This window comes from Zea mays, chromosome 3, assembly GCF_902167145.1.
Source record: "Zea mays cultivar B73 chromosome 3, Zm-B73-REFERENCE-NAM-5.0, whole genome shotgun sequence".
Lineage (NCBI taxonomy): Eukaryota > Viridiplantae > Streptophyta > Magnoliopsida > Poales > Poaceae > Zea > Zea mays.
The window spans coordinates 32,351,241-32,362,005 of NC_050098.1; positions in this window are offsets into that span (position 1 = coordinate 32,351,241).

Here is a 10,765-nt window from a genome sequence, read left to right on the forward strand (position 1 = left end):
AGCAACGACGGTCGTCGGCTCGCTCGGCGGCGGCGAACTCAACGACGACTTCCCCCCATGGCATAAGAGGAACACCCGAGTTTGCCCCCGCCACCCTCCTCGCCGGAGGAGGAGAAGACGGGGCAACCGTGGCCAGGCAGGAGGCGGCACCTCGTCGGCTGTCGGACCAGAGCGAGTCGACAACGCCGGCACCCCTGCGGGGGACATGTCAGGTGTTGTCCTCGCACCTGAGACAACGACAGGTGTCGCTTCCCCGCAACACGCCAACCCCAAGCGGACTGATGCCGCCAGCACCCTCACGAAGGACTTGCTGGGCGTTAGCCTCGTACCTGAGATGACGGTGCATTCCGTCCCTGACGCGACTTCACCACCGTCCATCAACCAAGAGGTACCATCCGTTTTCCACCCTGTCCCTTTTAGATTCAGCTTCGATCCACCAGGCGACCCTGCTTCGGTGAGAGCTTTCGCGCAAGGGCATATCCTGACCTTCCAGGGTACCATATGTGGTCATCTTGGGACCGACTGACGGCCGTCTCAACCTCCGGACCCATGGGTTCCGAGGAAGACGACGACCCCGACTTCGGTTGGGATTTCTCCGGACTTCGTGATCCTAGTGCCATGCGAGACTTCATGTCTGCATGTGACTACTGCCTCTCCGGCTGCTCTAACGATGACCATAGCTTTGACGACGAGGGTTACGACCTAAGTCGCGAGTGTTTCCACATCGATTAGGGGGGATCACGACGAAGACAACCACCTCGGCATGCTGGAAGATCACAACCCCATGTGCCTGCGTCTCGCGTTGAGATCCCGCGGGAGCTAGCTGTGGTCCTAGTCCCTGCGGGGGGGGGTCAGGACACACAGCTCGAGCAACTCCGTGAGATGCAGGCCAAGCTCGACGAAGAAGCGGGGCGACTTGTGCAGCTCCGACAAAACATCGAGCAGGAGTGGGTAGGACGAGCACTTGCCGAAGGAGCGCGTCATCAGGCCCGGGACGTCCAGCGCCGTATCGTTGACGATGCCAGGGCAGGGCTGCCCCCGGCCTTCAGCGGGGCCGGCCAGAACCTAGCTGCAGCAGCGATGCTACTCCGAACAATGTCGGAGCCATCCACCACCGAGGGGCGGCGTATCCAGGGCGAACTCAAGAATCTCCTGGAAGATGCCGCAGTCCGATGAGCCGAGAGCTCTGCCTCCCGAAGGCAAGGGTGCCCCTCGGAGCATCGCGCAATGCCCTCCCGACGCATACGGGAGGCCTCGGTCCGCACCGAGCGCACACGGGACGGGACGGGACGCCTGTAACCCCAGACCGCCTCGGCAGCGAGCAGTGCCGCCGCGACCGTTGAGCCCGCCTCGAGGAAAGGGTGCACCGAGGCTACCACCCCAGGCACGGAGGCCGCTACGACAGTGAGGAGGATCGGAGCCCCTCGCCTGAACCGCCAGGTCCGCGAGTCTTCAGCCGGGCCATACGACGGGCGCCGTTCCCGGCCCGATTCCGAGCCCCGACCACCATCACCAAGTACTCAGGGGAGACAAGGCCGGAGTTGTGGCTTGCGGATTACCGATTGGCATGCCAGCTGGGAGGGACGGACGACGACAACCTCATCATCCGCAACCTCCCCCTTTTCCTCTCCGACGCTGCCCGGGCATGGCTGGAGCATCTACCTCCTACGCAGATCTCCGACTGGGACGACCTGGTCAAGGCCTTCGTGGGAAACTTCGAAGGTACATACGTGCGCCCTAGGAACTCATGGGACCTCCAAAGCTGCCGCCAGCAGCCAGGGGAATCCCTGCGAGAGTACATCCGGCGGTTTTCCAAGCAGCGCACCGAGCTGCCCAACATCACCGACTCGGACGTCATCGGGGCGTTCCTCGCCGGCATCACGTGCCGGGACCTGGTGAGCAAACTAGGGCGCAAGACTCCCACCAAGGCGAGCGAATTGATGGACATCGCCACCAAGTTCGCCTCTGGTCAGGAGGCGATTGAAGCCATCTTCCGGAAGGACAAACAGCCTCAGGGAAGACAGAAGGGAGACGCCCCCGAGGCGTCCGTCCAGCGTGGCACGAAGAAGAAGGCCAAGAAGAAGGCACAAGCAAAACGCGACTCTGTTGACGCAGATCTCGTCGCTGCTGCCGAACACAGGAACCTTCGGAAACCTCTCGGAGGGGCCAACACGTTCGACAAGATGCTCAAGGAGTCGTGCCCCTATCACAGGGGTCCCGTCAAGCACACCCTTGAGGAGTGCGACATGCTCCGGCGTTACATCATCAAGGCTGGACCCTCGGCAGAAGGTGGCAAGGACCAAGGCGACAACAAGAAGGGGGCGTCAAGGAAGAGGAGTTCCCGGAGGTCCACAACTGCTTCATGATCTACGGCGGACAAGTGGCGAACGCCTCGGCTCGACACCGCAAGCAGGAGCACCGGGAGGTCTACTCGGTGAAGGTAGCGGCGCCGGTCTACCTAGACTGGTCTGACAAGCCCATCACCTTCGACCAAGGCGATCACCCCGACTGCGTACCGAGCCCAGGAAGGTACCCTCTCGTCGTCGACCCTGTCATCGGCAACGCTAGGCTCACCAAGGTCCTCATGGACGGAGGCAGCAGCCTCAACATCATCTACGCCGAGACCCTAGGGCTCTTGGGGATCGATCTGTCCACGATCCGGGCCGGTGCAGCACCTTTCCACGGGATCGTCCCCGGTAAGCGCGTCCTGCCCCTTGGGCAACTTGATTTGCCCGTCTGCTTCGGAACTCCCTCCAACTTCCAAAAGGAAACCCTCACTTTCGAGGTGGTCGGGTTCCGAGGGACCTACCACGCGGTGCTGGGAAGACCGTGCTATGCCAAGTTCATGGCCGTCCCCAACTACACATACCTCAAGCTCAAGATGCCAGGCCCCAACAGGACCATCACCGTCGGATCCACGTACCACCATGCTTACGAGTGCGACGTGGAATGCATGGAGTACGCTGAGGCCATCGCCGAGTCCGAGGCCCTCATCGCCGACCTAGATTGCCTCTCCAAGGAGGCGCCTGATGCGAAGCGCCGCGCCGGCAACTTCGAACCGGCCGAGGCGGTCAAGTCTGTCGCTCTCGACCCCAGCAACGACGCCGGCAAGAAAGTCAGGGTCGGCCCCGAGCTCGACCCCAAATAGGAAGCAGTGCTCGTCGACTTTCTCCGCGCAAATGCCAAAATTTTTATGTGGAGTCCCTCGGACATGCCAGGCATACCGAGGGATGTCGCCGAGCACTCGCTGGACATCCGAGCCGGTGCCCGACCCGTGAAGCAGCACCTGTGCCATTTTGATGAAGAAAAGCGTAGGGCCATAGGCGAGGAGGTCCACAAGCTGATGGCTGCAGGGTTCATCAAAGAGGTATTCCATCCAGAATGGTTAGCTAACCCTATGCTTGTAAAGAAAAAGGTGGGAAATGGAGGATGTGCGTAGACTACACTGGTTTAAACAAAGCATGTCCAAAGGTTCCCTACCCTTTGCCTCGTATCGATCAAATTGTGGACTCCACTGCTAGGTGTGAAACCCTGTCATTCCTCGACGCCTATTCAGGCTATCACCAAATCAAGGTGAAAGAGTCCGACCAGCTCGCGACTTCTTTTATCACACCTTTTGGCATGTATTGTTACACTACTATGCCATTTGGCTTGAGGAATGCAGTGCAACCTACCAAAGGTGCATGAACCACGTGTTCGGAGAACACATCGGCAGAACGGTCGAGGCTTATGTCGATGACATCGTTGTCAAGACAAGGAAAGCCTTCGACCTCGAAGTAACTTTCGGGTGCCTGCGTGCGAAGGGTGTGAAACTCAATCCCGAGAAGTGTGTCTTCGGAGTCCCCCGAGGCATGCTCCTGGGGTTCATCGTCTTCGAACGAGGCATCGAGGCCAACCCAGAGAAAATTGCAGCCATCACCAACATGGGACCCATCAAAGATTTAAAAGGAGTATAAAGGGTCATGGGATGCCTTGCGGCTCTGAGCCGCTTCATCTCGCGCCTTGGCGAGAAAGGATTGCCCTTGTACCGCCTCTTGAGGAAGGCCGAGCGCTTCACTTGGACCCCCAAGGCCGAGGAAGCCCTCGGAAACTTAAAGGCACTCCTTACTAATGTGCCCATCTTGGTGCCCCCCGCTGCGGGAGAAGCCCTCTTGATCTACGTAGCCGCAACCACTCAGGTGGTCAGCGCCGCGATCATAGTCGAGAGACGAGAAGAAGGGCATGCACTGCTCATCCAGAGGTCGGTCTACTTCATCAGCGAGGTGCTATCCGAGACCAAGATCCGCTACCCACAGATCCAGAAGCTACTGTACGCAGTAATTCTGACATGGCGAAAGTTGCGACACTACTTCGAGTCTCATCCGGTGACTGTGGTGTCGTCCTTCCCCCTAGGAGAGATCATCCAGTGCCGAGAGGCCTTGGGTAGGATAGCAAAATGGGCAGTGGAACTCATGGGTGAAACACTTTCATTCGCCCCTCGGAAGGCCATAAAATCTCAAGTCTTGGCGGATTTCCTGGCTGAATGGGTCGACACCCAATTGCCGACAGCTCCAATCTAGGCCGAACTTTGGACCATGTACTTCGATGGGTCGCTGATGAAAACAGGAGCAGGTGCTGGCTTGCTCTTCATCTCACCCCTCGGGAAACATGTGCGCTATGTGCTGCGCCTCCATTTTCCGGCGTCAAATAACGTGGCTGAGTATGAGGCCTTGGTTAATGGACTGCGCATCGCCGTCGAGCTAGGGGTTCGCCGCCTCAACGCTCGTGGCAACTCGTAGCTCGTCATTGACCAGGTTATGAAGAACTCCCACTGCCACGATCGAAAAATGGAGGCCTATTGCGACAAAGTTCGGCGCTTGGAAGATAAGTTCCATGGGCTGGAACTCAACCATGTTGCTCGGCGGTACAACGAGACTGCGGATGAGCTGGCTAAAATAGCCTCGGGGTGGACGACGGTTCCCCTGGACGTCTTTTCCAGGGACATATATCAACCATCCGTCAAATTCGATGACGCGCCCAAACCCGACGAGACCTCGGCCCAGCCCGAGGTACTCTCGGTCGCCGAGGGTGAGGCCTTGCGCATCGAGGGAGAGCGGAATGGGGTTGTGCCAAACTAAAACTGGCAGACCCCGTACCTAGAATATCTCCTCCGAGGAGAGCTGCTCCTCGACAAGGCCGAAGCTCGACGACTGGCTCTGCGCGCCAAGTCGTTCATTTTACTAGGTGATGAAAAAGAGTTGTACCACCGCAGCCCCTCAGGCATTCTCTAACGATGCATATCTGTCGCCCAAGGACAAGAGCTGTTACAAGAAATACACTCGGGGGCTTGCGGTCACCATGCAACACCTCGGACCCTCGTTGGAAACGCTTTTCGACAAGGTTTCTACTGGCCGACCGCGGTGGCCGACGCCACTAGGATTGTACGCTCCTGCCAAGGGTGTCAATTCTACGCGAGACAGACGCACTTGCCCGCTCAAGCCCTGCAAACAATACCCATCTCTTGGACGTTTGCCGTATGGGGTCTGGACCTCGTCGGTCCCTTGCAGAAGGCACCTGGGGGCTTCAAGTACCTACTGGTCGCCATCGACAAATTCTCCAAGTGGATCGAGGTCTGACCCTTAACCAGCATCGGGTCCGAGCAGGCGGTGGCGTTCTTCACAAATATCATCCATCGCTTTGGGGTCCCAAACTCCATCATCACCGACAATGGCACGCAGTTCACTGGGAAGAAGTTCCTGGACTTCTGCGAAGACCACAACATCCGTGTGGACTGGGCCGCCGTAGCTCACCCAATGACAAATGGGCAGGTGGAGCGCGCCAACGGTATGATTTTGCAGGGACTGTCGGTGTTTTGGGTCCGACCGCACACCCGGGGTTGCCCCTCGAGGTGTTTTTAGGAATAGGACGGTGTCGACGACTGTAGCAAAATGGTTCGTGCCGATCGCACGAGGGACAATGGACAAGATTTGCAGGTTCGGGCCGCTTGGAAGTGCGTAACACCCTACGTCCTGGTGAGTATATGAGCGTGGTTATTACAAGAGGACTCTCTGGATGGAGGGCGCCGAGAGTTTACGTGGGTGGCTAAGTAAAATAGGATCGATCGTTCTGAAGGGGTGCCCCCTAGGCCTTATATACTCGACCGTGGGGCAGTACACGTGGATATGATAGCTACAAGTAGCTGAAAGATAGTAAACCTCTCGAGTTTATCCCTACGTAACCCTTGCCGACTTATCCTCGCATGGCTCTGTTGCATGGGGGCTTCAGCGCGGGAAAGTCGGGTCTCTGTTGCGATTTACTCGTTCGACGTTGTAGGTCGTCCGGGTTTGCTCCAATCCAGTCTTACGTCTTCTCCGCTTCGTTGATTGTCTTTCCCCAGGCCCACGAAAGAACGACCTTACGATTTATTGGGCCTTTGGGCCTGTCGTGAGGTCTCTTATCTCTTTAGTGGACCCAGGGGATATCTATCCCCCACAAGCCCCCGATCTTTGGGTTGATTTAGAGGTAATCAACTCAAAGATCCAAGGTCCGAAAAATGACTTCCTGCTGTCTTCTTTTGCTCCGATCACTCGTTCGACCAAAGTTTAGTTTTGTGCTTGTGCCTTAGAGGTCGGCATTTTGAATTGTAGGATTCTGGACTTCATTGGGTGCACTGGAGGTGCACCCAATGGGTGTAGCCCCCGACCTTTGAGTAGATTTTAGAAGATAATCTACTCGAAGGTCTTCCCCAAAGATTATCTCCCTTCGCGCTCCTGCTTCTCGGTTGAGAATTGGTCTTTTCAATCTTGTCCCACGCCTTAGAAGTCGGCGCTATATCGGTTTAGAATAATAATCCATGGGGCTATATCCCATTGGAGGTCAGCATTATGTCATCAATATTTTGTTGCAGAGGTCAGCAAATATTTTGTCTTTAGCAGCCGAGTTTGCAATCCATCCATATCTTGCTAGGTAGTGCAATTTATTTGCTTCTGCGACTGATTAGACGTTTGATGGACGTTCTCTGTCTAGTCCTCACATCGCTTCTGTCGGTCATATCTTGTACTTTGCTGGCTATATTTGGCTTTCCTCTGATCCTTACTGATGTCTCATTTTTGTCTTGAGGTATTTACTGCGTGCCTTGCACGGATGTGACCGTTTTGAAAGATATACTGATAATTCTTGGGCGTCCCCCCCCAATGGGTGTGGGCAAGGGACGGCTTGGTACGCTAAGTGTTTTAGCCGGCTGCTTCTGAGTAGTAATGTGATGGGACGGCTAGTGTAATCATATCCTTTGTGTCGTTGACTGGAGTCCCAATGGGTGTAGCGCTGCATGAAACGGCGTTTGCCGTCTGACGTGTCTTCGGATGGGTGGGAGTGCTTATTGAATGCTTTGCGACTGTTCAGTGACCGCGGTTGGAAGTGAGCGGTTGCCTTTCCTTTCTATAAATAACGCCCTTGCTCCTCTGGTTTTTCACATCTCTTCGCTGTTCTTTACCGCGTCCTTCTTCTCCCCTCTGTCTGCTTCCACCATGGGCAAGGGTACCAAGCGCAAGCGTGAGCCCACTCCTCCGTCGGATGATTTCGGTGACTCGGAATACTCGGAGGAGGAGTTCTCCTCCGAGTCCGAGGGATCTCCGGCTCCCGTCTCTCCCCCGGCGTCGTCTGATGATTCAGACGACTCCCAGGGGATTGCCGCGGAGGTCTGGACGTACATCCGGGCCGTCGAGCGCTCTGGGCTCGAGGGCTCGGATGAGTCGGAGTTCTCCTCGGAAGAGGAGGACTCGGACGGCGACGAGGGGGAGGATGACGACGACGACGACGACGACGGCGATGGCGACGGCAGTGGCGGTGGCAGCGGCGGCGGCGAGGTGAGCAAGGGCGGCACCAAGGGCGGCAGCAGCGTGGGCAGCACCGGAGGCGGCGGCAGCAAAGGCGGCACCAGGGGCGGCGGCGGTGGTAGCAGCAGCAAGGCCAGTGGCTAAACGCCACTGGTCTTTAGATATTAGTATAGTTAGAATAATGTAGTAGTAATGTAGAGTAGTATAGTGTAGTTTAGTAGTAGTAGTAATGTAGAGTAGAAGTAGGGAAGCACCAACTCGCGAAGAGTTGGTTTGTAAACTTATTAACTTCCCCTTAATGAAGAACTGTTGTTGGCCCCATCTCGATGATTCGCTTTCTCTGATTGTTGAACTGGTTCTTTTGATATAGTAGATGAATAACTTGCGCATCACATTGACGCTTCCAGAAGTAGCTGCCGAGTAATATTGTAGTCGGTATCGGCATTTTAGAAGCAACGCCGAGCGATTGAAGGTTGACATCAGCGTTTTAGAAGTAACACCGAGCAATCGGACACGAGATCGGCTTTTTAGAGGCCACGCCGAGTGACTAAAGGTCGGTATTGGCATTTTTAGAAGTAATGCCAAGTGATAGAATGCAAGTTCAGCGTTTTGGAGGCAACGCCGAATGATTGGAGGTCGGCGTCGGCGTTTTAGAAGTAACGTCGAGCGATTGAACACGAGGTCGGCGTGTTAGAAACCGCGCCAAGTGATTGAAGGTCAGCATCGGCGTTTTAGAAGTAATGCCGAGCGATAGAATACAGGGTCAGCGTTTTAGAGGCAACGCCGAGTGGTTTGAAGGTCTGCGTCGGCATTTTAGAAGTAATGCCGAGCGATAGAATACGAAGTCAGCGTCTTAGAGGCAACGCCGAGTGGTTTGAAGGTCGGCATCGGCATTTTAGAAGTAATGCCGAGCGATAGAATACAGGGTCAGCGTTTTAGAAGCAACGCTGAGTACTAGCCAGCCGCACGGGTTATTTTGAGGATAACATCCGAGTGATGAGGTGGCACGCCGACTTTTTCGGAAATAACCGCCAGATGTCCATGTGGCATGCTGAGGTTTCGGAAATAACCGCCGGGTGATGACTGGGCACTTTTTAAAGCGGTATCTGGCTCAAGAATATCCCATAAGAGTTGCGCTTTTAGCCGCCTTTGCTTTCCGTGCCCTAGTTCTTGCATTTCCGCATCTGAATCTTCTCTGCCACTCGTCTCCTACTCTGTTCGCCAGTGAGAAGCAAGATGGCGCCCAAGAGGAAAACTGCGAACTCGTCTGCTGCAGTGATCCCCGCAATCGACCCCAACAGTCAGTTACCCTTCGCAGGTAACCATATGTCTGTTATTTCCGAAGCTGAGCTTCTCCGTCTTGTCTCCGTCGGGGTTCTTCCTCCGCGAGAACTCTGTTCTTGGCGAATTTCCCACGGGACTACTGTCCCAACCGAAGATACCCACGAGTCAGTAGTTTACGCTCCTTTCCTTCTCCGCGGCCTCGGCCTTCCCATCTCTCCTTTTTTCCGTGGCCTCCTTGATTTTTATCACATCAACTTGACTCATTTGAACCCTAATTCCATTCTCCAAATCTCCATTTTCGTTCACCTATGCGAAGCCTACCTCGGTGTGCTGCCGCATTTCGGTTTATGGAAGTATCTGTATCACTGCCGTCCTGGGATGGCCGGGGGCAACATCAGCTGGTCGGAGGTGCCAGTTTGGAGATGCGCCGTGGGCGGAAGACCGAGTATCTCGAGATTCCCCTCAAAGATAGCATTAAAGGTTGGCGTCTGGAGTGGTTTATAGTTGATAATTATGGAAATTCTCTCCCCTCCCGGTCAGGAAGACAGCCAGACGTTCGTACTCCGAGTTGGACTGAGTCTCCCACGGATCAGGAAGTGGCCGAGGCAGGCGTGTTGCTTACTGAAGTCGGATTACTGAAAGAGAGAGGTCTGACTGCTGAAGCTGTGGTAACAGATTTTGTTTTCAAGAACATTCAGCCGCTAAAAGACAGGGCCTATCCGGCATATCTGTATCGAGGGCTGGCCGACTCAACCCGGGTTACCAATAGGAGAATTCCTTCTGTTGACTTGGTAAGCCGACTTGAGATGATCCTCAGGGGTAAACTTTCAAATGTTGGTGCTCCCGTTGCATACTCGGCTTGGAACCTACCTCCTCCCAAAGATTTCACCCTTTTTGTGTCCAATCCGCCCGTGACTGATAGCAATTTGGGTCTTAGAGTGCGACCCTCTGCTGAAGAGGTCTGTACTTTAGTTGCTTCACTCGGGGAGATTCCTGATGATGAACGGCAGGTTTATTTTGAAGTGCCCCTAAACCCTAGTGATGCAGACATAAATGACATGCTTGATCTGTTAGCTGAAGATTCGTCCGACGCTGCTCCTGTTGGTACGTTGGCAGTGGTGCCCCTTCCAGAGGTTGATACAACTTTGGATGTCCCGAATCATGTCAGTACTCGCCCGAGGCGCCCCAGCCGGACCAGTCAGCCTGAGCCTTCCGCTGACGAGCAAAAGAAGAAGAGAAGACGCCTCCGGCGAGTATCCAGTTTTGATGAGGATGCCAGTACCTTAGCTCCTGCTGCTGAAGAAATGACTGCAACTGGGCTTGCTGACATTGACCCCAATGGGTGTGCTCCACCTGCTGCTGACCCCAATGGGGATGCTGCTTGCGCTGTTGCTGTGGAAGATGAGGAGGAAGAGAATGAAGCTCCATTAACTCGGAAAAACAGTCGGCAGTTCGTCGCCAGCGGTGGAAGTAGTGGAGTTCCTTCTCCTGCCTTGTCTGCCCTTATTGGTCTGCAAGAACTGTCCATGGCCAATTTTGATCAAACTCTAGAGGATATGGTCCCGGAGAATTTGTTGTCAGAGCCTGTGGATGTTGATGCAACAGAGACTTGTGCTGCCGCGCCTGATGTTGGGCTGAGGTCATCCCGTGCCTCGTCGACCTTAGAG